General features: G+C 40.0%; 1 protein-coding gene and 1 pseudogene across 7 annotated transcripts in view; one reads left to right on the top strand and one right to left on the bottom strand.

The window, feature by feature from the left end:
- Positions 1 to 25340, bottom strand: part of IMMP2L (inner mitochondrial membrane peptidase subunit 2) — an 881848-nt gene that overhangs the window by 716476 nt on the left and 140032 nt on the right. The window lies entirely within an intron of this gene.
- On the top strand, positions 148 to 990 carry LOC102966283 (annotated as a pseudogene).

Below are 25340 nucleotides of genomic sequence, written 5' to 3' on the forward strand. Positions count from 1 at the left end.
AATAAAATAAATAAAATATATAGTATGTCAAATGGTGCTACTGGGAAAATAAAGCAAGGTGTGTAGGAAATAGGGGTTTTAAATAAGACGGCCAAAGAAGGACTTAATGGCAAAATGACATTTGAGCAGACACTAATGGAGAGGAAGAGAACCAAGTGGTTGGTGTTCTAATCTGAACTGTAACCCAAATTTTGGATTGCTACTGCTTATGTTATTTCAAATACCACAATTTGCCTTGAAAGAAGACATTGGGGCCCGCAGGAGCTGCAGCACCAATATGAATGGAGAGGAGAGCCCAGCCAGCAATCCATGCTGGTGCAAAACGTCGGACTCTGGATGTCCCTGCACCATTGGTCTATAGTTGACAGCAAAGATAAGGAACCTGAAGTCGTCTTCATTGGGGACTCCCTGGTCCAGCTAATGCACCAGTGCAAGATCTGGCAGAAGCTCTTTTCTCCCCTTCACACACTTAACTTTGGCATTGGCAGTGGCAGCATACAACATGTGCTTCAGTGACTGGAGAATGTGGAGCTGGAACGAATCCAGCCCAAGATTGTGGTGGCCTGGGTGGGTTCCAACAACCAAGGCCCATAGCAGAGCAAGTGACTGATGACTGGTGAACCAAGGGCAGCCCAGGCCCAAGTCATGATGCCGGGCCTGCTTCCCAGGAGCCAGCACCCTAATATACTTCATGAGAAAAACCAGTGGGTGAATGAGCTGGTCCAGACGGCACTGGCTGACCACCCACAGGCCCACTTTCTTGATGCCGACCCTAGTTTTCTGCACTCAGACAGTACCATAAGTCACCATGAAATGTACAAAAATGGAAATCTGAGCCGCCTGGGCTATACCCCTGTCTGTTGAGCCCTGCACTCCCTGCTTCTGCATTTGCTGGCCCAAGGGCAGAACCAGGGTGTCTCCCTGCCAGAGACTATAACCTAAGCATCCTCCTTCCCCAACATTAAATTCTCATTCCTCAAAAAAAGAAGAAGAAAGAGGAGGAGCAGGAGGAGAAGGAAGAGAAGGAAGAGAGGGAGGAGGAGAAGGAGGAGGAGGAGGAGGAGAGGGAGAAGGAGGAGGGAGAGGAAGAGGAGAAGGAGTAGGAGAAGGAGGAGGAGGGAGAGGAGGAGGGAGAGGAGAAGGAGAAGGGAGAGGAAGAGGAGAAAGAGAAGGAGGAGGAGGGAGAGGAGGAGCGAGAGGAGGAGGGAGAGAAGGAGGGAGAGGAGGAAGGAGAGGAGAAGGGAGAGGAGGAGCAGAAGGAGGAGGAGAGGAAGAGGAGAAAGAGAAGGAGGAGGAAGGAGAGGAGGAGGAGGAGAGGAAGAGGAGAAGGAGAAGGAGGAGGAGGGAGAGGAGGAGGAGGAGGGAGAAGAAGAAGAACAACAACAACAACAAGAAGTAGTCATAGTAGTAGCAGCGGCAGCAGTAGTTGGGACACAGGCTGCCGAGCCACAGGAATGGCCAGGTCCTCCAAGAAATCTTGATTTGAAGAGGGCCTGCCTTCACATTGGGTCTTTCACATCTGTAGACACGGGAGGCCAGCAGAAAGGACACTGTGTCCCATGGGATAAAGCATGTAAAAGTGCCTTTCAACCGCTGTACAGCTACATGGTCAGTATGATAGTGCAATGTGTTAGTGCTAATCACATGTGGTTTTGGGGGCCTTATTAAGATTGCTCTCCTGATTTACTACTGGTACCTGGTAGAGACTGAACACCTGCCCATGGGATATCAAGTGACTATATGAATAATCAAACTACCCATAAAAAACTGGTGTTATCCGACTCGCCAAACCATAGAACTAGATAGGCCCAATAGCAGTCCACTCCCTACAAGACTGGGAACATGGCCACAACTAAGCTGAATGAGCAGATGACTCAGACTACTATAGTATCTGGCCCTATTCCTTGAGCACTTCTCCCTCAGTCGTATAAATTGGCATAACAAGTTCCCTCTGACCAGTTAATGGAAGAGAAAAAATGATGGGTCTCATTCATTCACAAAAGGACCTACACTGAGTTGGTAAAAGCTAGGTGTGAGTGGCCACTATGCAACGCCACCACTCATTAGTGTCCCCGAAACACAATGGTAAAGAGAAAACCTTCCACTGGGAAGAACATTAGGAGACATGGAATGAGGTAAGGGTATACACTGATTAATCGTTAGTGGCTTAGGAGTTGCCAGGCTGGACAAGAACTTAGAACAAACTGGAAAACTGGTTCGGTTTATGGCACCAACTGGTCCCATAAAATTTTCAGTAAGCTTCAAATTTGGGGTGCTGCCCTATAAAATTAAGTATATGCTTAAAACTAGTAATCATTTTATGGTGCCATCTTTCCCAGAACGTATACAAGGTGGAAGTGAGAGTGGTCCCTCTATTTTCTTTATGTGTAATTAATAAAAATATTGGAATCATGTTTTCTAAATTTGGTGAAAAGCATAAAATTACAGATCCACAAAGTTCAGTGAACCACACTAGGCAAATTAACATGAAAATCACACCTGTACATGTTACAGTCAAACATAAAACTAAGGCAAAGGAAAACATCTTAAAAGCATCCAGAAAAAGTATTCATTACAAACAAGAGGGCAATGATATCAATCTTTTTAAAAATAAGTGTTTTAATGGAAGTATAACTCACATACAGAAAGGTGCACAAATATATTTGGCATGACTCGTCGCAAAGTGAAGATAACTATGTAACCACCACCCATATCAAGTACAACACTAATATGCCCTTATTACAGCCTTTATCCTAGCTAGTCATTACTCTCCTTCCTTCTCAAAGGTAAGGATACTAAAGCCACAAATTGCCAGTGGTTAACCTTTAGATAAATTTAATACATGATGTATTCTTTTTGCCTCCTTTAACATCTGTGTTGTTACCTGGACAGTTTTCCATTTGTTTTCATTGCTATCCAATGAACAAATAGGCCACATTTCATGACTATACCTGAGTTTATCCACTCCACCATTGACAGACATCAGAGGTGCTTCCATTTGGGGCTATTACGAAGAGCACTGCCATGGACATTCTCATGTACGTCTTTTGGTGTACACACGTATGCATTTTTGTTGGGCTCTCTATGATACCTAATAGCCCACTTTTAGAATTTTTTGGTCCTTAAAATGTCGAGCTTAATGGTTGGGAGGTCTTAGTACTGAATGGAGGAAAATGGTTTCAATGAATTAGATGTGGACACTGCTCACGGGCAAGTTTGGGCTTTCTCTCTGAGAGAGAGAGAAAAGGGGATTGCTCTACGGGCATGGTGAGGGATGCCTTTTAACAGGGGGAAATTGCATTGCTGCTATATGATGGAATAAATTTGACTATACGTGGGGGGAAAAAAGGAGGAAGGTCTTGTCATTTAGAAAAGTCGTAGGGGAAGCAATGCCCTGCTCTCAGCATTTCAGGCACATTAGGAAGTAGTTCAGAAAATCATGAGCAGGGCTCATAGCACTATCCTGTGCCCAAGTGGGTCCCCGACTACACATTTAGACACTCCAAGAAGATGCCAAATGGTAATTTTCACTGACAGGACTAGCAGTACCACTCTAAACTGTACAATGTTAAAGTGGTAACCAGAGAATGTTTGATCTTTTTATTGTTGTTTTTAAAGGCAAATGTCCTGAGTGGTTTGTTATGGTTTCTGTCATACAAAAGTCATTTCACTCTACTCTGAGTCACTTGGCTGTCACAAGACACAAAATGAGCTGCAATAAGAAGAGCTTATCAAGAGGAGGGAAAAGTACACATATCTGGTCCCATACCCAGGTGACTGTCTTCATCTAAGGCATGATTTACCCTTCCCAGTGAAGTATCTGTGCAGTTCAATTAATTACCCTCTGTCAGTCAGAAGTAAATTTTGGTTCAGAGAGGTGGGGCAAAGCATCAGACTCGACCTAACAACTGTTCCATACAAATACTAGATCATCTGGAGTAGCCGTCTCTACAACAAACAAATCTTCATAGCAGAAACAATGTCTCCATGAGACTCCATTTGCTCCAGTCATTAACTTGTCGTTTTGGACTCATAGAGTCATTCACTTAACAAATGTGAACTGTATACCTACCGTAAGCCAAGTACTTTCGGTGGTCAACTATTTGGAAATGGTATGCACGTGTGGGTGTGCACATACATATACACAAACACACAATTAGAGACATTGGCCTGTGTGGCCTCCAGTTGCAAATATTCCTAAGCATGCCAACCATTTTAATTCAAATGTGAATGTATGTGCATTTGTATGTGGGTGAGTTTGTGTATGTATATGTGTATTTGTGTGTGACAGAGAGGCAGAGAAAAGGGGATGAGGAACAGGGTAAGAAGCAACTCAAGTTACATTAGACAAGGACAGCAGAAACCATGAAAGACTCGAGAGAAAGTGTGGACAGATTTAAAGCACAAAAATGAAGTAGACTTCACTCACTTCTCTCCATGTACAGCCACATCCACTGCTCATCAACTGCTTTGCCCATATTCTGTGTGCTCCTTACAGGTTATATATAATCAAGATCTACTTTTAAAGCTATTTGCAAAAGTGTCTATGCCATAAACTTTTGGCTGACAAGTAATTATACTTTACCTTCCAAAAGAAAACCAAGCATAAAACAACGCCACAAGATGAGAACAATTGATAATGCTGCTTGACAAAGGAGGCAAAAGAAAGAGATTTAACCAACACCTTAAGTTTGCCTCACCATTCATTAATTTTCAATTTGATTTTGCTTTTTTATACCACAAAGCACTTATTCAAAAATAGAGGAACTCCTATATCCATATGTTGTCCTGCAAAAAAGAGAAGAAAATACTATTATTTGTATTTCTTGTTCAAACACTCTAAGAATAAAAGAACTGTTTTCAGAAATGATGAGGTTCCTGCAGATAACATTTACCCACGGGATTTGAGGCTTTTTTGTGACATAAAGTGCAGAGTACTTTGAGGATGGTTACAGATTCAATGGCACAGAAAAGGCTTTTAACTTTGGCTCATTTCCTCTGACCACCATGCCTCCATTCTAAATTATAACCTCTCAAAGCTACAGATCCTTTAAAGCCAGCTTTTAAACTGCCTTTCCTTGGTATCATCACAAAATAAGAACACTTTGTTACTTGAAAATAAAAGCACAAAATTATCGAACTCAATAACTGTTCTCATTATTGCAACCAATAAACAAGGCTCAACAAAAATTGTTTTCACTAATAGCCATCACTTATTGAACTGCCAAGAAATAGATCCAAGAGAATCTAAAGAAAGATCAGCCTTAACAATATAAACGGTTTCTTATTCAGAAACTATATTTAATATCAGAAATGGCTAGCACATGTCTCAGTGCTATTATTATTGTCCATAACAGAATCTTAAACTCAGCAATAAAATCCTGTCATTCACATCTTAGAATAGTAATAATTTTGAAAAAACAAACAAAAAAAGAAACCACTAAACTACTAGAGAATCCCATTTTTAATTTAGGAATGTCTTTTATGATATAACCCATAGCAAATACTACCTACTCGGCTGAATCTTTTTCAGAGTCACTCCAGTACTTTATATCCACAGAAAAATAATAATAGGACTAGGAAACATGAGAAGCATCTGGGACCCTTCCCCTTGGTTGAGACTGAGCAAGTAGTTGGCATGGCCAGCAAAGCCAAAACCAAATATTCAACCAGCTGGTTGGAGACAGTAGGGCCAAGTGAGTGACCCACATAGCTGAGAGACTGGTTATATACAAGGGGAAACAAGCAAACAAGTATATATTTAAGGTTAATGGGAGCCAGGTTTTTCAATGCTGGAGAAAGAAACTATAAGTATAAAAAGAAGGTATCAATATGAACGTACTTAGAAAGATCAATCTACCGGAACATACACGCATATAGATAGAGATGTATGTGCATATAGTGTGTGTTTATAAAAGCTGTATTTTCAGGGCACCTGGGTGGCTCAGTCAGTTAAGCATCCAACTTTGGCTCAGGTCATGGTCTCATGGTTTATAAGTTCAAGCCCCACATCTGTGCTATCAGCGCAGAGCCTGCTTGGGATCCTCTGTCTCCCTCTCTCTCTGCCCCTTCCCCTCTCTAAAATAAATAAACATTAAAAAAAAAAAAAAAACCTGTACTTTCTAATTTCATTCCCTGGTTAGACCTAGCAGGAATGATACTCCAGTAGCAGTGAGCATCTTTAGAACCTAAATCTTGGGGTTTCTGGGTGGCTCAGTCAGTTGAGCGACCGACTTCGGCTCAGGTCATGATCTCATGGTTTGTGAGTTCGAGCCCCATGTCGGGCTCTGTGCTGCCAGCTCGGAGCCTGGAGCCTGCTTCTGATTCTGTGTCTCCCTCTCTCTCTGACCCTCCCCCACTCATGCTCTGTCTCTCTCTGCCTCAGAAATAAACATTAAAAAAAATTAAAGGGGCGCCTGGGTGGCGCAGTCGGTTAAGCGTCCGACTTCAGCCAGGTCACGATCTCGCGGTCCGTGAGTTCGAGCCCGCGTCAGGCTCTGGGCTGATGGCTTGGAGCCTGGAGCCTGTTTCCGATTCTGTGTCTCCCTCTCTCTCTGCCCCTCCCCCGTTCGTGCTCTGTCTCTCTCTGTCCCAAAAATAAATAAAAAAAAAAAGTTGAAAAAAAAATTAAAAACAAAATTAAAAACAAAAGAACCTAAATCTTGGTTTCCCCATGTCTAAATGTCCTTCTCCATTAAAAGGAACCCGAATTCCTTCATAATTCCAAGGCTGGAACAAGAAAAGTATAGGATAAGCTTGATTGACTTTCAACATGATGAACTAAGAACACAACATCATTCTTCTATGGTAATCCTACCCAAAATACATGGTCTGAATCCATTCATAAGGAAACATCAGATAAAAAGAAAAGCATGATTTGGCTGAACTCTTCCAAAATATCAAGATCGTGAAAGATAAGGAAAGACTAAGGAATAGTTCCAGACTGAATGACACCAGAAAGCCAGTTAACTCAACACAAAGTATGATCCTGGATTCTGGACTCATAAAGAACATCACTGGGACAAATGGTGAGTTGTGAATGAGATCTATGGATTAAACAGTAATATCCTATTAATATTTATTTCCTATTTTGATTATATTGGGGTTATGTGGAACAACATCCTTATTTTTAGGAAATGCTCTCTTAAGTACCAAAGAAATACTAGGGTATCATGTCTGCAATTTTACTCTCAAGCCAAAAAGAAAGAAACCACTTCAAAATAATAATGTATCAGAGTAAAGGCTGAGAGAGAAATCAAGTGAGACAATAAAGAGAATATGATGGGACAACTGTAGTAAAATGCCAATACTAGGGGAATGTGAGGGAAGAACATATTAGTTCTTTGTCCTTTTCTTGAAATGTTTTTCTAAATTTGAAATCATTATAAAATAAAATGTATTTTAAAAAGAAATGTCTGTTTATAACTCTTCTTATACTATTAAGAAAAGTCTTAACTTTCTATGAAGGGCTTCAGTCTGCTATGAATTTAAAAACAAACAGGATATGCTGTGGCTAGAGGCAAAATACAACCTACATAATTCAAAAAGCACTTAAACCAAATAAGGACGTTAAAAGGGCTTTTATCATCAATATGTCTAAAAAAATGTGAACACTTGCCTGATTAAAGGTGATGTATACTGGGAATTATAAATACCATAAGGATAAAACTGCAGGAAATCTCTGATATTCATGCAAGGAAGAGATCCACGTAGACAGATGTGTCTCCCAGATCAGCCTTCAAGGACGCCCTGGCTCCCTACCTTCTGGGGGAGTATGGTCAGTGGACAGCCTCTAGGTGCAGAGAATTCAATCTACTGCAGCTGCAAAGGGCAGTCCCACCTTGAGGCATCTCACATCCTGCAACAAAGTTGGGGCAGGGGAGGTCGGTGGCAACAGGAGGCAACCCTGAGGGCAATACTTCCCCCAGAGCAACCATGGTGTAGCCTGAGCATCAGCAGGTCTGCAGGGCAGCTCGAGCTTCTTTTTCTGCCCAATCCTGCAGCTCCTGCTTCCAGCCAAAGCACATGACCCCTGACACACATCTTGCACCCCAAACTCCATCTCTGTCTTTACTACTGGAGAACCCAGCCCACAATAAGGACTTCCTTTGTTTTTCAATTAAACATAGCTCGGTATGGACAGCTTTTACAGTTCTGTCTTGTGACTGGGTAATGTTATTTCTAACTCACGATATAGTTGTGAATTTTCTTAAGGTGAATTCTGCCTCTGACTCTCATCCATTCACCTTCTCATGCTGTGTGACAAAAGAATTGTACTTTCCCCTTTTCATGTTAGCCAAATATAAAAGATAATCATTATTTAAACAACAAATTTCCCTCTTATGGTCCATTAGCTCCTGCTGCTTGTTCCTGTAGTGAAATTGAAATATAACAAAACAATTTCCATGGCAATAGATAATAATCTAGTAAATGTGAATTTCTGGCTTAGCAACAGAACAAAATAGGAGGAGATTATGGGACTGCAGTGGGACTAAATTTCAATTTCTGTGTGTGTATTTTTAGTATCACATTTTAAAACAAAGCAAATTCAGACAAATTCATACATACAGAAATATGAAGAGTAAAACTCTAATTATAGGATAAGTTTAAAAGATATCAATGATCAATTTGTAATATTACTCCCTACCATTTACCACCAAATTCATTCAACTATCATAAAAAAATTTACTTATAAATTCAAGAATTCTTACAAGTTTTATTTGAAAGTCTATTATCTACTAGAATACTAGCTCCAACTACTAATATATTGCATTATGTTCATTTTTAGTAATAATTACAAACATGGATTATGATTAATATATAAATGAAAGATTTTCAAAAGGCCTCAGGATCTCTACAAAGCCTAAGAATAGAGGAGCTGGAGGGTCTGTGAGCATCACAAAAACAGGAGCAGATCTCATCTGATACCCAGTAGGCCAAAGCTCTCTGTTCACCCCTGTGAAACGCACACACTGATGTCCCAGGGCGCACACTCTGTCGGCCAGTCTACCACACACGTGCTCTTCCCCCCATACCTCGAGTTGTACGTTCACCGAGAGTCACTGTTTTCTTCCCACACTTATTACCAATTGTCTTTGCTATAATGGCATAATTAATTTGTTCACAATCTGATGAAATATAAGTGCAAAGAGGGAGAAATTATTGTAGCTACGAAAAATAACTATAATGTTTTGCAAAATCTGATAAAGATGAATCACAAAAAAATATGAACAAATTGAGTATGAACAAAGCTAGACTTTGGACAATTAAGGAAACAATTATTCATATCTAAAAGTATTCTACACTCAGATTGCTTTGTGTCTTAAATTTTTGCTCTTAATAACCCAAACTGCAAATGGTAGATAATGCACTGTGTCTCTGCTTTATTCAGTAATGACTATGCAAAACTCCAAGCTGTTAAAAGAAAAAGCTTCAGCCTTAAAACAAAAAAATGCCAAATAGACAAAGAATAAGTGAGACAAATGTATGAATTCAAGGAAGCCTAGATAGAATTCCTTAATATATGGTAATACAAACACACCTCTCTTTGATTTGTCTCCACTCTCCAGGCAGGATTCCAGCCTTCTTAGGGCTGGCACTGAGCACGGCCCCCTTGTCCTTGAACTGCAATATGTACAGCTTCAATCACAGGCTAATTCTTCCTGGCTGGTAGTGAAATCTTAGAAAGCATTCTTCCCCTGCTTGCTTCACTCTTCTCTCCTGGCTCTGCACATATGGATTCTTCATTACCCACTTGATTTCACATCCAGCAGATCACATCTTCAAGCCGTACTTTCTCTTTAGTCATCTGCTACCTAAGGTGGGCCTCGGACAAGAAGGCACTCCTAGCCCCAGAGTCACATGGGCAATTAATTAATTGAACACATTTCCAATCCTTTAAGCACCCTGCCAAGGAATATACTGGCTAACCAGGAAAATGTTTACCTAGACAACTCAAATCTTTTTTTTTCTTTCCTATTCAAGCCATATTTTAATGGTTGATGTTCCCTGCCCATTAAAAACATACAAGAGCAGCCACAAAAATAATGTTCTGCCATGGTCCAGCATTTAGCGATTTAGATCCTAAGGTACCTAAGCTGACTACTTTTTACCCTATTCTATCAATTTAACTTCCTTTGCTTCCACTGAACTCACATCCCATCAACCTATTTATTATATCCTTACTTCTCCCCTCCAATTTTATGGCCTTTAACTCCATATTTCTCCAAATTATGGTTGAGCTGCTTTTACTCATATCACTTCTTGACACCAAGGAATTCTGACTACAACTGAGGTTCCTACAATTCATTTCAATTCTGATACTAACTCCCCAGATTTAGCATCAGATGCACAGGTTCAAGGGCTCAGTACCCCCCAAGACTGGCAACTTCAGATGTCAGTCATGACACTCTGAAACTCTGAAAAACCCCTTCATAACTATTACTAGTTAATTACAAAGAATATGAAAGAACAGTCAGCTGAAGGCAGTACCTGGGGCAAGGTCTGGAAGGGTCTCAAGCACATGGGTCTGTCCCCTCAGAGTTGGGGTGTACCACCCTCCTAGCATGTGGGTGTGTTCACCAACTCTCAAGCTCTTTTAAAACTGTCATTTAGGGATTTTTACAGAAGTTTCATTACATAGGCATGGCTGATTAAATCATTGGCTGTTGGTGATTTACTCAATCTCTAGTCCCTCTCCTCAATCTCTAGTCCCTCTCCTTTATCCAGAAATTGTGTGATGGTTGGAAATTTCAAGCATTTGGTCAAGGCTTGCTATTCTGGTGACCAGTCCCCATCTGAAGCTATCTAGGGGCCTAGCAAGAGGTGCCTCATTAGAACAAAAGATGTTCATATTACCCTCATCACTCAGAAAATACCAAGGGCTGGGGCACCTGGATGGCTCAATTAAGCATCTGACTCTTCACTTCGATTCAGGTCATGATCTCACACTTCATAAGATCGAACCCCATATCAAGCTCTGTGCTAACAGTGCAGAGCCTGCTTGGGATTTCTCTCTCTCTCTCTCTCTCTCTCTCTCTCTCAAAATAAACTTAAATAAATAAATAAATAAATAAATAAATAAATAAATAAATATTCCAAGGGCTCTTGGAGCTCTGTCTAGGAACTGGGTACAAAGACCAAATATCTCTATACAATAGAACAAGGCATTAACTCTTTTTCCTTTTTTCCTCAGACCACCTTACAAGTAATAGCTCCCTGCAACTATTATTAGATATGCAATACTATATTGGATATTGTAGTACCTAGCCTCTGCAGCTAGTCCCCTTGTATTGCCTTTTGGGGAAAAAAACCTTCCATTTCTTCTTCCCTTCCCTCTTCCCTCCTCAAGTTTGTATCAGGTAATAGGCAGGATTTAAATCATAACGTATTTTCAACTAGACTTACACTTTGTTGTCTACTGTGCTAAAGGAATATCTACAGTCTATAAACTTGGCATATTAGTAACGGTTATTTAATTTTGCTCCCAAAGTCATATGTATAAGAATGGCTACAGTTCAGTGTCTCTAGAAATAACAACTTATTTTTTTTCTCAATAACCATATATTGTTTTACTTTTAAAATCCTTCCCATCACCGTTCCTCACCATGGAATTGTCTTATAGTCTATTTTCCAATGAGATTCCTAGTTTTTTTTTTATTTGGTAGCTAAAGGATCTGATGTTTAAATTCTTTTGACATGAAAATATCACAACCTGTTGGGCTTAAATACTATGAGCTGTACTGGCTCCTGGCATCACTGCCAGGAGTACAACTTTACAATCTAATGTCAAAAACCGGCAGAAATTAAAGCTTAGCTTCTGCTTACAGAAAAAGCTATCCCTCCCTGAAGGTTGACAGACTCCTCAGAATCCTATTTTTTGATTCTCTGGCCACATAAATGGGTGCTGCATCCTTTTCCCAAAAAGGTCAGGCCTAGAGATAGTGAAGCAACGCAGGGAAAACACCCAACTTCATTCTGAATTGAAGCACGCGCTGTTTTTTATTGCCATGTTCACACATTTGCAAAATTTTCTCCTTTCAGTGATAATAACCTTTCTAAAACACAACATTCAATATAAGAGCCAGCTGCTGATCAGTCTGCTAGTCAAGTCTCCCATCTACCAACCAATGCATTTCATTTATTACAATTCTTTAACTATTTTGTCATTTCTGGAATTATGATATATGGCACAGTCAATGATACTATAGTTTAAATAACAGTAGCTTTTCTTCCTTAGTGGCACATAAAATAAAGATACACCTTCCTCTCCCAACAGGCTCTAGTTGACCACTGGAGATAATCCATGTGAAGCAGTGAGCGTTGGATATAGCATACAGTAAGTGCTCAATAAATTTTATTTGCTATCATTATCATGTTTCTAAACGAATAACAAATTTCAAGCTCACCATATTTAAGCCCAACAGATTGGGATATTTTCATATCCAAGGAATTTAAAAATCAGATCCTTTAGCTACCAAATCAAAAAACTAGCAATCTCATTGGAAAATAGACCACAAGACAATTCCATAGCGAGGCATCTTTCAAAACATTTCGACTCAATCATTTTTCCCCAACTACAGTACCAAGACCTATGTTTAAATGATGTAAGCTACTTTTCTTTCACATTGCTCTTCTACTCTCTGCCATTTTATTTCTATTTCCATGAACAGTAACCTGCAAGGTATTTTCAATTAGAAAGCCAGCAACTGATTTGAAAAATTGTAGCTCGGGGCGCCTGGGTGGCTCAGTCGGTTAAGCGTCCGACTTCAGCTCAGGTCATGATCTCACGGTCCGTGAGTTCGAGCCCCGCGTCGGGCTCTGGGCTGATGGCTCAAAGCCTGGAGCCTGTTTCAGATTCTGTGTCTCCCTCTCTCTCTGCCCCTCCCCCATTCATGCTCTGTCTCTCTCTGTATCAAAAATAAATAAACGTTAAAAAAAATTTTTTTTTAAAAAAAGAAAAATTGTAGCTCAATTTTATTCAGCTACACATTACTACTTATACTGTTTTACTTTATACTGTATCATACTGTCATTTTGCAATTATTTTACCCATGAATGTGGAAGTATAAGAAATATCCAGAGTTTAATGAAAAATATAATACAGCTACAAGATTTCTAAAAGTCAGAAAATACTACCATCAGTAAAGTTTTTTTGGTATTTTTATATAAGAAATTGGTTGTTTTTATTCTGCTGTTCATGGTTTTCACCTTTTTCATATTTAAAATAACTTAACTGAAAGCATAGTATAATTTCATCTCTAGTCTACTAAAATTATACAGCTAACTGTAGTAACATCATTCTGTAACATTCTGAAGTGAAAACTATTAGATATTGAATCAATTTATACCCTCACCTGAACAGTGTTACACAACAAACTTAAAGTGTATTTACTGAATTTCGATATATCATATTGCCCTAAGAATAGAGACATAGAGTTGGCAAATTATTTGTATAAATACAGTATGATTATAATTTAATATAGATTGATGGTACACAATTTTTAATTTTTCCTCACTAAAATGTATGGTGCAATAGAAAACATGAGAAGTATTTTTAATTCTTAGAAAAATGACACATGAGACACATACTCACAACACACAGTCTATGTTCCTCCAGTCTTTTGCCTACACATACATACTTTACTTGTTAAATATTGAAATTATAGCACACACCATTTTGTTACTTTTTTTTATTTGATTATATAATAGCATTTTCAATATCCTTACATAATCTTCAAAAACACAATTTTTGAATGGTTACAAAGGGGCCATCCAGCATTTGGATATATTATCACTTATTTAGCAGATGACCACTGTTGGACATCTAGGACATTTACTGCCATAATAATGCAATAATCAACAAACCCTTATCTTTGCTCTGGTCTCTGAATTGTTTCTCAGGAAAAATTCCTAGAAGTGCAAAATGTTAAGTAAAGCCATGTAAACATTTTGTAGGTTTTTTATGCCTACCACCAAACTGTCACGACCTTTGTCCATGTTCCCTCAAATTCAATGCTTTCTCTCTTTTGTTTTCTTTTTAATTTTCTTTCTTTCTTTCTTTCTTTCTTTTTTTTTTTTTTTTTTTGGCTGTTCTTCATACATGAGCAATAGGTTAGATATTACAGATACTTTTGAAGGTTCTCATTTGCTTTTAAACATCATTTCAAGTTTTCTATTTCTTCCTGTTTGAGTTTGGGAAGTGTGTGGGTGTTTAGGAATTTGTCCATTTCTTCCAGGTTGTCCAGTTTGTTGGCATATAATTCTTCATAGTATTCCCTGATAATTGCTTGTATTTCTGAGGGATTGGTTGTAATAATTCCGTTTTCATTCACGATTTTATCTATTTGGGTCATCTCCCTTTTCTTTTTGAGAAGCCTGGCTAGAGGTTTATCAATTTTGTTTATTTTTTCAAAAACCCAACTCTTGCTTTCATTGATCTGCTCTATAATTTTTTTAGATTCTATATTGTTTATTTCTGCTCTGACCTTTATTATTTCTCTTCTTCTGCTGGGTTTGGGGTGTCTTGCTATTCTGCTTCTATTTCCTTTAGGTGTGCTGTTAGATCTTGTATTTGGGATATTCTTGTTTCTTGACATAGGCCTGGATTGCAATGTATGTTCTTCTCAGGACTGCCTTTGTTGCATCCCAAAGTGTTTGGATTGTTGTATTTTCATTTTCATTTGTTTCCATATATTTTTTAATTTCTTCTCTAATTGCCGGTTGACCCATTCATTCTTTATTAGGGTGTTCTTTAACCTCCCTGCTTTTGCAGGTCTTCCAGACTTTTTCCTGTGGTTGATTTCAAGTTTCATAGCATTGTGATCTGAAAGTGTGCATGGTACGATCTCAATTCTTTTATACTTATGAAGGGCTGTTTTGTGACCCAGTATGTGATCTATCTTGGAGAATGTTCCATGTGCACTCAAGAAGAAAGTATATTCTGTTGCTTTGGGATGCAGAGTTCTAAATATATCTGTCAATCCATTTGACCCAATGTATCATTCAGGGCCCTTGTTTCCTTATTGATCCTGTGTCTAGATGATCTATCCATTGTTGTAAGTGGAGTATTAAAGTCTACTGCAATTACCACATTCTTATCAATAAGGTTGCTTATGTTTGTGATTGTTTTATATATTTGGGGGCTCCCGTATCAGTGTGTAGACATTTATAATTTTTAGCACTTGCTGATGGATAGACCCTAAAATTATTATACAATGCCCTTCTTCATCTCTTGGTACAGCCTTTAATTTAAAGTCTAGTTTGTCTGATATAAGTATGGCTACTCCAGCTTTCTTTTGACTTCCGGTAGCATGATAGATAGTTCTCCATCCCCTCACTTTCAATCTGAAAGTGTCCTCAGGTCTGAAATGAGTCTCTTGTAGACAGCAAATAGATGGGTCTTGCTTTTTTTAATCCATTCTCATACCTTATGTCTTTTGATTAGAGTATTTAGTCCATTTACATTCAGTGTTATTATTGAAAGATATGGGTTTAGATTCATTGTGATGTCTGTAGGTTTCATGCTTGTAGTGATGTCTCTGGTACTGTGTGTTCTTGCAACATTTCACTCACAGAGTCCCTCTTAGGATCTCTTGTAGGGCTGGTTTAGTGGTGATGAATTCCTTCAGTTTTTGTTTGTTTGGGAAAACCTTTATTTCTCCTTCTATTCTGAATGACAGACTTGCTGGGTAAAGGATTCTCAGCTGCATATTTTTTCTGTTCATCACACTGAAGATTTTCTGCCATTCCTTTGTGGCCTGCCACGTTTCAGTAGATAGGTCTGCTACTACCCTTATGTGTCTACCATTGTATGTCAGGGCCTGTTTGTCCCCAGCTTCTTTCAGAGTTCTCTCTTTATCCTTATATTTTGCCAGTTTCACTACGTTATGTCATGCAAAAGATCGATTCAAGTTACATCTGAAGGGAGTTTTGTGTGCCTCTTGGATTTCAATGCCTATTTCCTTCCCCAGATCAGGGAAATTCCCAGCTACGATTTGTTCAAATACACCTTTAGCCCCTTTATCTCTCTCTTCTTCTTCTGGAATTCCTATGATACAGATATTGTTCTGTTTGATTGCATCACTTAGTTCTCTAATTCTCCCCTCATACTCCTGGATTTTTTAATCTCCTTTTCTCAGCTTCCTCTTTTTCCATAGTTTTATCTTCTAATTCACCTATTCTCTCCTCTGCCTCTTCAATCCATAATATGGCCGCCTGGATTTTATTTTGCACCTCATTTATAGCATTTTTAATTCCTCATGACTATTTTTTAGTCCCTTGATCTCTGTAGCAATAGATTCTCTGATGTCCTCTATGCTTTTTTCAAGGCCAGCGATTAATTTTATGACTATTACTCTAAATTCTTGTTCTAATGCTTAAATCGGTTTTGATCAATTTGCTAGCTGTCACTATTTCCTGGAGTTTCTTTTGAGGATAATTCTTCCATTTTGTCATTTTGGTTAGTCCCTGTGGTAGCTCCAAACTGCAGGAGAAACTTGTGTTGGTGGGCGGAGCCACAGTCAGACCCATGTCTGCCCCCAGCCCACCCCTGGGGCCACAGTCAGACTGGTGTTTACCTTATCTTCCCCTCTCCCAGGGGCAGGACTCACTGTGGAGTGCTGTGGCCCCTGTCTGAGCTGCTTGCACACTGCCAGGCTTGTGGTGCTGCTTTGATGGGATCTGGCCATGTATGTATTAGACGGGGTAGATCCGCAAGGTGCACAGGGGCAGGAGGGCCAGGCTTAGCTTGCTTTGCTGTTGGTGGTCCCCTGCAGCAGGGGCCCTGCAGCACCGGGAGGGAGGCAGGCAGGTCAGAGGTATGGATCCACAGAAACACAGCTTTGGGCATTTGCGCGGGGCAAGCAATTTGGTGCCAGGAACTTGTTCCCTTTGGAATTTCCGCTGGGGGATGGGAGAGGGAAATGGCGCTTGCCAGCACCTTCATTCCCCTGCTGAGTTCTGCTCTTCTGTGGCTAAACAAATCTTCCTCCCAGAGTCCTCTCACCCTCCTGGCTCCCCGAGAGCAGAGCCGTTGACTTTTAACATTCTAGATGTTAAGTCCCGCTGGCTGTCAGATCTTACACAGTCTGGCCCCTCCGCTTTTGCAAGTCAGACTCGGGGGCTCTGCCTTGCTGGCGGGCTGCCCCTCCACCACCCTGGCTGCCTCCTGACAGTCTGTGTAATGCGCACCGCCTCTCCACCCTTCCTACCCTCTTCCGTGGGCCTCTTGCCTACGCTTGGCTTCAGAGAGTCTGTTCTGCTCGTCTTCCAGCGGTTTTCTGGGTTATTTAGGCTGATGTGGGTGGAATCTAAGTGATCGGCAGAAAGAGGTGAACCCAGCATCCTCCTACGCCGCCATCTTTGCCAATATCCCAAAATTCTTAAAGTCAGATGGATTACTTTTTATTTTGCACTTCCTAGGCTATTTTTAATATATCACATGGTGAATAATAATTATTTAAAATATATGTGCTGCTTAAAACTGTTCAATAAAATAGTCTAGCAGCTTTTTTTTTTAACATATGAAGAAGCAGAAGACAAAAGTAACTATTCCAAAATCATATACAATTTGAGAGCCAAATCTAAAACCCAAAATTCTGTTTTCTTCAGATGGTTAAGAATCCTGCAGAGGATACTGAAATGGGAATCAAGGACCCCTTCCCATATAATACTGCAAAAGTTAGGACCCTTTGATTTAAAAAGCAGTTTGAATTCTTAATGTGGAATTACAATCATGGCTAAATGTAAAGTAATATTTGGGCTACGTTATCCATGCCATTTTGAAGATTTTTGGATGGTTTATGATTATTTTTTTAACTGACATATTATTGTAAAAGCCATATCTAGAACAACCCCAAACACATACAGTAATTAACTAATAGAAAATGACAGTATAACATACAAGGAGTTTTATTATGAAGGCATGACCTATTCATCATATTTAGCACTGACCTAGCTCACAGTACTTTATCTGCTTGGCTACAAAATAAATGGCCACATAAATTCATACTAGTCAATCTATTTTCTAAAGTATTTTGGACTACAAAGGACATAAATTCATCTGAAAAGATAACTTGTATACCAAGGATTCAGGGTCAACGTAATACAATTAAAACTGGTTACTACAAACAGCTGAAATAAAAGGACTGTTATGAATTACCTGGAGCCTTTTAGCAAAAAGACGGTTTGCACAACTGCTATTGTAATGACAATGAAAAATGTTCTTTCTTGATGATCTCATCTAGAACACATTATATTTGACAGAATACAAAAGCATTCAAATATAACAGGCAATTAGGGACACCAATTATGACCACCCTCTTCCACAAATAAAAAATAATAATTTTTGAGCCAAAATATAAAGTGTTTCCAATGCTTCCTGGAACTCTCTTTTTTCATATAAGAATAAATGACTACATACGACAGTCTGTGGAGCACTCGAGCACTTAATATCTTAGTGAAAAAGAGGTAGAAACAAAGTCTATGAACTCCACATCTGGTCCATTTGGGAAAAAATTAAATTCGGAACAGACATCACTTCATTCTTAAAGTCCCTATACACTAAAAATAAAATTTATTTTAAACTTTCATATTTGACAAAGACAATAATATCAAACAGCAACCCACAATTCCCTAAAGGAGTGATGTCAATTGGTATTTCTTAAATTAATTCAGTGACCTACGAAAATGGAAGTTCTTTATACATAACGTCTGTCAGTAGACAACACAAAAATTTCAGAATCACTTCTGGTGTGTAAGCACCAAAAAACTACCAGGAAAAAAAAAAAACAACAAAAAACGTATCTTAAGTAGTTCCTTATTTCCTATTTCACCTGGAATCTGTTGCTTATAACAATGTCAGAAAAATAATAATTACACCAGGTATAGTTTGCTATAAATACAATTCTATGAATTAAAAACAAGTTTAACCAAGATTTATGATAATGTCCTATCAATCATCTTTCTGAGCTTAGATCCCAGAAGTCCAGGAAACACCTTCTACCTACTATGGGTTAGTGAATTCACATGTGCTTACACAATTCATTTTTTTAGGTACTTCATTGAAAGTGTACAACTACATTATTCAACTAAGCTTTCAAACGTCTCAAGAAATGGAAGTGCTCATATTTAAATTTTATTTGTTATTCCTGAACTCACTGCCTCTACTTTTGACTGTTGCTGAGAATGTAGGTGCCCCCAACACAGAGACCAGGTGAAAATTCAGGAATAGAAAGTTTTACCTACATTAGCTTAAATAACCTTACACATTAGATAATACCCCCCCCCAAAAAAATGTATTTGGAACAATGCACTAAAATTTTGTATTGAAACTCACACACAAAATGTCTAAAGAGTTCTGAGCATTTTACATGATATTTATCCATAAATTCTAGAAAATGGTTAATGAAAAATAATATCAGAGAAACACTATGTCTAAGACCAAAGGAGGTCAGAATATTACACATTTAGGTGTATATATAATTTTTTTGTCCAATTAAAAATACAAGTGAAAAGAGGATACATAAATCATAACCTAAACACATGTTCTGCGTTTCTCTCTGACATCAGCGGCTCATCCTCCTCATTTCCTAGGCTCTGAGTTAGACTCCTGGGGCCCACCATGTGTTCAGGCCTAAGAGCTCTTCTTTCTGTATTCACTGTCTAGCTCAGAGGTCAGCAAACTACTTCGTGCAGCCCAAGTCCAGCCTACCACCTATGTTTATAAATAAAGATTTATTAGAACACAATCACACATATTTATTTAATTATTGTCACCATATTTCACAATACAAGAGCAGAGTTGAAAAGTTGCAACAAAGACTGCATAGTGTACCTGACCCTTTACAGAAAAGGTTTGCCAACCCTTGTCTAGGGGGTCTCAGATCCAAAGCTGTAAATCTATGTCCTGACAACTCACAAAATTTTATCTTCAGTCCTGACCCAGACTTGCATTCCAACTTTTCAGGTCACATCTACTCCTGTGAATACATGTGAATTTTACATATCCAAAAGTGGGGGTGGAGGGTGGTGGACTGGTGTACCTGGGTGGTTCGGATGGTTGAGCACCTGACTTGATTTCAGCTCAGGTCATGATCTCACAGTTGTGAGATGGAGCCCCACATCAGGCTCCCACTGGATGTGGAACCTGCTTAAGATTCTCTCTCTCCTTCTCCCTCTGCCCCTCCCCTGTTCATGCTCTCTCTCTTAAAAAATAATAATAATTAATTAATTAAACTTGAAATTTGATTTCCACCCACCCCCACCTTCTCCTACACCTTTCCTTGCTCAGTACACACATTTCCACTCACTGAACTGCCTCAGCCAAAGACTTTAAAATCATCACTTATTTCTCTTTTTCTCTCACATTCCATATCCCAACTATTAAAAAATTATATCCTCAAAATATATTCAGCATCTTGCCACTTCTTACCTACTCTGATTCTACCACTGACTCAAACTGTAACCATTTCTCACCTGGACTGTTGTAGTAGCCTCCCTATTTCTACTCTCAGGCCCTTACATTCTATTTTCACAGAGCATCCAGAATGATCATGGAATCCCACTGCCAAATATACTTCAAAGGCCATGCAGAGTATGGCCACCAAAGTTCTGTATGATCTGGCCACTAGTTACATCCACTTCTTCTCCCTCTTCAATTTTTCCACATAAGCTTCTTGCTGTCAAGCTTGGTCCTGCCCAGGATCTTTGTACCCACGCCTCTGTCAGGAAAATTCTTCCCCTAGATATCTGCTTGGCTTATTTCCTCACTTTATTCGGGTCTTTGCTCAAATATTAATTCAAACTAGAGGCCATCTCTAAATTAGTGACTATTGTCAACTCTGTTTCTGCTGTAATAGGATTCCCTGGGAACCAGACTCCAAGACTGAGATTTGCATGCATTTGGGGGAGTGGTCTCAGGAACAGATCTGGAAAGAAATGAAGGAAGCAGGACAGGCAGAAGGAACAGCTGGACTGCAATGCAGTTGTTACAGAGGCTTTAGCCAATGACACAAAAGCCTCAAGTTGGGAATGGCCTTTCAGAATTCTTCCAATTGAGGCAAGGGGCTGGGACTTTCAGCTCACATACTGATACATTATGAGATGCAGGGTACCCCCAGAAAGGGGGCATAACCATGCTAAGAAACAGAAAAATGTGCTTTAGGGAAGTTAGGGAAATGCTGACTAAACCCACAACGTACGACTTCGTGAACACTACAATAGCTATAATCAAAAACACAGAAAATATCAAACATTGGCAAGGAAAGAGAGAAACTAAAGCCATCACACATTGCGGATGAGAACATGAAATGTTACACACAGCTGCTTTAGAAAACAGTTTGGTAGTTTCTTTGCAAATTAACATAAATTTAACACACAATCTAGCAATTCCACATCTAGGAATCTACTCAAGAGAAACAAAAATATAGGACTACAGAAAGACTTATAAAGAATATTTGTAGCAGCATTATTCATAATATCTAAAAACTGCAAACAAGCCTATGGGCCATCAAATGGCAAACAGATTCATGGGGCACCTGGGTAGCTCAGTCGGTTACATGTGAGTTCAAGCCCTGCATGACAGTTCAAGCTGATAGCACGGAGCCTGCTTGGGATTCTATCTCTTTCTCCCTTTCTCTCTGCCCCTCCCCTGATCACTCTGTCTCTTTCAAAATGAATAAATAAGCTTTTAAAAAATGGCAAGTAGATTGTTAAAAATGGTGTATATAGACACAACAAATATTATTCAGGTATAAAAAGGAACAAAATCCTGAGACCTGCTACAACAAGGATGAACGTCTGAAACATGCTCAGTGAAAGGAGCCAGACACAAGAGGCCACTCATTGTGTGATTCCATTTAAATGGAATGCCCAGCACATTTAAAACACATCCATGAGGTTCCAGAAGATGGCGGTGTAGGAGGACGCTGGGCTCACCGCGCGTCCTGCTGATCACTTAGATTCCACCTACACCTGCCTAAAGAACCCAGAAAACCGCCAGAGGATTAGCAGAACGGAGTCTCCCGGAGCCAAGCGCAGACGAGAGGCCCACGGAAGAGGGTAAGAAGGGCTGCGAGGCCATGCACGCTCCATGGACTGGCGGGAGGGAGCCGGGGCGGAGGGGCGGCTCCCCGGCCAAGCAGAGCCCCCGAGTCTGGCTGGCAAAAGCGGAGGGGCCGGACAGACTGTGTTCCGACAGCAAGCGCGACTTAGCGTCTGGGAGGTCATAAGTTAACAGCTCTGCTCAGAAAGCGGGAAGGCTGGAGGACAAAGGGAGGGAGAGCTGCTGAGCCCCCGGACGGCAGAGCTCAGCTTGGCGGGGAACAAAGGCACTCGCCAGCGCCATCTCCCCAGCCCATCCCCCAGCCAAAATCCCAAAGGGAACCAGTTCCTGCCAGGGAACTTGCTCTCGCAGCGCAAACACCCAACTCTGTGCTTCTGCGGAGCCAAACCTCCGGCAGCGGATCTGACTCCCTCCCGCAGCCACAGGGCCCCTCCTGAAGTGGATCACCTAAGGAGAAGCGAGCTAAGCCTGCCCCTCCAGCCCCCGTGCACCTTGCCTACCCACCCCAGCTAATACGCCAGATCCCCAGCAACACAAGCCTGGCAGTGTGCAAGCAGCCCAGACGGGCCACGCCACCCCACAGTGAATCCCGCCCCTAGGAGAGGGGAAGAGAAGGCACACACCAGTCTGACTGTGGCCCCAGCGGTGGGCTGGGGGCAGACATCAGGTCTGACTGCGGCCCCGCCCACCAACTCCAGTTATACACCACAGCACAGGGTAAGTGCCCTGCAGGTCCTCACCACTCCAGGAACTATACAAAATGACCAAACGGAAGAATTCCCCTCAGAAGAATCTCCAGGAAATAACAACAGCTAATGAACTGATCAAAAAGGATTTAAATAATATAACAGAAAGTGAATTTAGAATAATAGTCATAAAATTAATCGCTGGGCTTGAAAACAGTATACAGGACAGCAGAGAATCTCTTGCCACAGAGATCAAGGGACTAAGGAACAGTCACGAGGAGCTGAAAAACGCTTTAAACGAAATGCAAAACAAAATGGAAACCACGACGGCTCGGCTTGAAGAGGCAGAGGAGAGAATAGGTGAACTAGAAGATAAAGTTATGGAGAAAGAGGAAGCTGAAAGAAAGAGAGATAAAAAAATTCAGGAGTATGAGGGGAAAATTAGAGAACTAAGTGATACACTAAAAAAAAATAATATATGCATAATTGGTATCCCAGAGGAGGAAGAGAGACGGAAAGGTGCTGAAGGGGTACTTGAAGAAATTATAGCTGAGAACTTCCCTGAACTGGGGAAGGAAAAAGGCATTGAAATCCAAGAGGCACAGAGAACTCCCTTCAGACGTAACTTGAATCGATCTTCTGCACGACATATCAGAGTGAAACTGGCAAAATACAAGGATAAAGAGAAAATTCTGAAAGCAGCAAGGGATAAACGTGCCCTCACATATAAAGGGAGACCTATAAGACTCGTGACTGATCTCTCTTTTGAAACTTGGCAGGCCAGAGGCTTGGCACGAGATCTTCAGTGTGCTAAACAGAAAAAATATGCAGCCGAGAATACTTTATCCAGCAAGTCTGTCATTTAGAATAGAAGGAGAGATAAAGGTCTTCCCAAACAAACAAAAACTGAAGGAATTTGTCACCACGAAACCAGCCCTACAAGAGATCCTAAGGGGGATCCTGTGAGACAAAGTACCAGAGACACTGCTACAAGCATAAAACATACAGACATCACAATGACTCTAAACCCGTATCTTTCTATAATAACACTGAATGTAAATGGATTAAATGCGCCAACCAAAAGACATAGGGTATCAGAATGGATAAAAAAAACAAGACCCATCTATTTGCTGTCTACAAGAGACTCATTTTAGACCTGAGGACACCTTTAGATTGAGAGTGAGGGGATGGAGAACTATTTATCATGCTACTGGAAGCCAAAAGAAAGCTGGAGTAGCCATACTTATATCAGACAAACTGGACTTTAAATTAAAGGCTGTAACAAGAGATGAAGAAGGGCATTATATAATAATCACAGGGTCTATCCATCAGGAAGAGCTAACTATTAAAAATGTCTATGCGCCAAATACCAGAGCCCCCAGATATATAAAACAATTACTCATAAACATAAGCAACCTTATTGATAAGAATGTGTCATTGCAGGGGACTTTAACACCCCACTTACAGAAATGGATAGATCATCTAGACACACAGTCAATAAAGAAACAAGGGCCCTGAATGATACATTGGATCAGATGGACTTGACAGATATATTTAGAACTCTGCATCCCAAAGCAACAGAATATACTTTCTTCTCGAGTGCACATGGAACATTCTCCAAGATAGATCATATACTGGGTCACAAAACAGCCCTTCATAAGTTTACAAGAATTGAAATTATACCATGCATACTTTCAGACCACAATGCCATGAAGCTTGAAATCAACCACAGGAAAAAGTCTGGAAAACCTCCAAAAGCATGGAGGTTAAAGAACACCCTACTAACGAATGAGTGGGTCAACCAGGCAATTAGAGAAGAAATTAAAAAATATATGGAAACAAATGAAAATGAAAATACAACAATCCAAATGCTTTGGGACGCAGCGAAGGCAGTCCTGAGAGGAAAATACATTGCAATCCAGGCCTATCTCAAGAAACAAGAAAAATCCCAAATACAAAATCTAACAGCACACCTAAAGGAAATAGAAGCAGAACAGCAAAGGCAGCCTAAACCCAGCAGAAGAAGAGAAATCATAAAGATCAGAGCAGAAATAAACAATATAGAATCTAAAAAAAACTGTAGAGCAGATCAACGAAACCAAGAGTTGGTTTTTTGAAAAAATAAACAAAATTGACAAACCTCTAGCCAGGCTTCTCAAAAAGAAAAGGGAGATGACCCAAATAGATAAAATCATGAATGAAAATGGAATGATTACAACCAATCCCTCAGAGATACAAACAATTATCAGGGAATACTATGAAAAATTATATGCCAACAAATTGGACAACCTGGAAGAAATGGACAAATTCCTAAACACCCATACTCTTCCAAAACTCAATCAGGAGGAAATAGAAAGCTTGAACACACCCATAACCAGTGAAGAAATTGAATCGGTTATCAAAAATCTCCCAACAAATAAGAGTCCAGGACCAGATGGCTTCCCAGGGGAGTTCTACCAGACGTTTAAAGCAGAGATAGTACCTATCCTTCTCAAGCTATTCCAAGAAATAGAAAGGGAAGGAAAACTTCCAGACTCATTCTATGAAGCCAGTATTACTTTGATTCCTAAACCAGACAGAGACCCAGTAAA

The sequence above is a fragment of the Panthera tigris genome, chromosome A2 (genome assembly GCF_018350195.1).
Source record: "Panthera tigris isolate Pti1 chromosome A2, P.tigris_Pti1_mat1.1, whole genome shotgun sequence".
NCBI classification, from domain to species: domain Eukaryota; kingdom Metazoa; phylum Chordata; class Mammalia; order Carnivora; family Felidae; genus Panthera; species Panthera tigris.